We start from the raw sequence: 2030 nt of genomic DNA on the forward strand, positions 1-2030 counted from the left end.
CAGCAGGGAGAAAGTATGTAAACTCCTAGGTTGATAAACATGAAAGTCACCAGGCGGAAATCAGCAAACTGCCGCATTTGATTCCCAAAGAGCTATAAGCTGAAAATGCGATATGTCTTAGCATGGTGTGCCGTGTATCCTTTAAAAAAAAAAGAAAACATGGGGTCCTCGGGCTGTACAAAGTGTACAACCCGAGGACAAAACAAGCCGAAGACCAAAGACTCCATCTCCAGATTAACCGGACATGAAAGTCTTGTTATTAAGAAAGACAAAGTAATATAGCAAAAAACAGACATAGGAAATGTGAAACGCACCCAGCACATCAATTGATCCCTTTATTGTTCACTTTAGGCTCAGAAAACTACAATAAATGTTAAAACTTACCAAATATGCATCTGCACGGCGCTGTGTCTTTAAATGCCCTTTTTTGCTTTGTCTGGTCCTTGGTTTTTTTTCCCCTGTCCAGTTGAGTACAGAGGCCAGCTCCTTTGTAATGGCATAAACCATTACACGGCGGACTCGCACCTCCAGTGTGGTCCAGCAGCACCAATCAACGCAAAGCGTCTCACCTATAGACACATTTTATGAGATGGAATTAGCGAGTCTCATGTCTTAAATGTGTATGCAAGTGCCTGTGTGTTTACTTCATGTAATTGATGATAGAAACATGTCATTTAGTTTTCCCTAAAGCCTGATTTTCAAGTCATACAAAGAATAAACCAAAGTATTGGCAGTGCAATGTATTTCTATTCCCTTTTGTTGGATATTCATTTGTTAGTTCTTGTAACTGCTAAAAGTGTTTACTAGTTTTTGCCTGTCACATATATTTGTTATACCATGTAAACTGTGAAATTCCAAGATTTTCAAACTTGCCTTGTAATAGTGGCTTCACAGAGTCTCTGGAATCTACAGAAAAAAAAAATCACAACAAGATGACATTCAGGAGTATAAATTAGGTTTTTTTTTTTAGATAAGAGTACAATGACATTGTGATGCAGCTTTAAAGCTTTTTTAAAAGCATACCATCTATAGGGAAGACATCAGACTCTGCATGCTGGCGAGATCGCAAAGCTGTGTCGGTTTGTGCCGGAGTGGCGAAAGGTGCCGGAAGCTGGGTGGGGCATTATGATGGTTGCTATCAGTGGGCTGGGGGGCAGACTGCGGAGTGATGAGGGCTGTTTAGAAAAAGATAATTTTTTAAGTATTTAAGAATACAGACAACTTGTCAAAAAAGTTTCCTCGTGTCAGACACAGATATGTACACAGACACTAGACAGTATTTTATTACCTGGTATTTTCACTCGAGGGGCCTGGGGAAACCGTTTTTTTGTAGGCTTTCCCCACAAAAAAACTCATCCTCTGAGTCCGTATATGTGTACAGGGGATTTGGTCTAAAGAAAAGAAATTAAAAACGGTCTTAAGTAATTGTAAATATGCTTTTGGCATATTGTTTCCTAAAGTTAGTTTGATTTCTAACAACACACACAGGAAACAGAGACGTGCAAGAAGGTACAGTATACAATGAATTTTTGAAGTGCACAAGTGTACACGGCTTTGCATTTTTAAAAAGTTTACAAACTTCCACTTTTTGGACTATATTATGTGGTGATATTGCAGTATGCAAGCACCACAGATATGTATAAAAGACAAGATCATAAATTCTTAACAATCAAAGATATGTTTGTGAATAAAAAGGTTTTACTTGTGCTTTCTTTTAAGACTGGTCTGGGTTTCTTCTTCGGACTGAAGGTCAGACGTATCACAGCGTTCACGTGGATATCTCTGAAGACTGCGTTCTGCTTCGTGAAATGTGCCTCGAAATACAAACACAATGTATGGCCAGACATACATTACGTGTGGACAAAAGGTGCAAACGCATAGAAAAATCAGCGGTTTCAAAAATACGCTGGTACGTGTGGACGTAGCCTTATTCATTATTCAAGGCACAAACGGAAAGTCATGTACACGTGCAACGTAAAGTTAGGTGAGCGTGCAACGTACAGTCACGCATGCTGCGTGAGCATTCAAAC

The 2030-nt window shown here is 39.4% G+C and overlaps 1 long non-coding RNA gene across 1 annotated transcript; it reads right to left on the reverse strand.

Annotated features, from left to right (window-relative positions):
* Nucleotides 1-417: 417 nt before the first annotated feature.
* LOC134622964 (uncharacterized) lies at nt 418-1776 on the reverse strand. The gene is made up of 5 exons (XR_010573435.1): nt 1703-1776; nt 1289-1391; nt 1024-1158; nt 874-906; nt 418-569 (listed from the first exon to the last, which is right to left on the reverse strand). It is a non-coding gene; the product is annotated as an uncharacterized LOC134622964 (long non-coding RNA).
* Between the last annotated feature and the right edge of the window lie 254 nt (nt 1777-2030).

This window comes from Pelmatolapia mariae, unplaced genomic scaffold (genome assembly GCF_036321145.2).
Source record: "Pelmatolapia mariae isolate MD_Pm_ZW unplaced genomic scaffold, Pm_UMD_F_2 NODE_ptg000298l+_length_75058_cov_1, whole genome shotgun sequence".
NCBI classification, from domain to species: domain Eukaryota; kingdom Metazoa; phylum Chordata; class Actinopteri; order Cichliformes; family Cichlidae; genus Pelmatolapia; species Pelmatolapia mariae.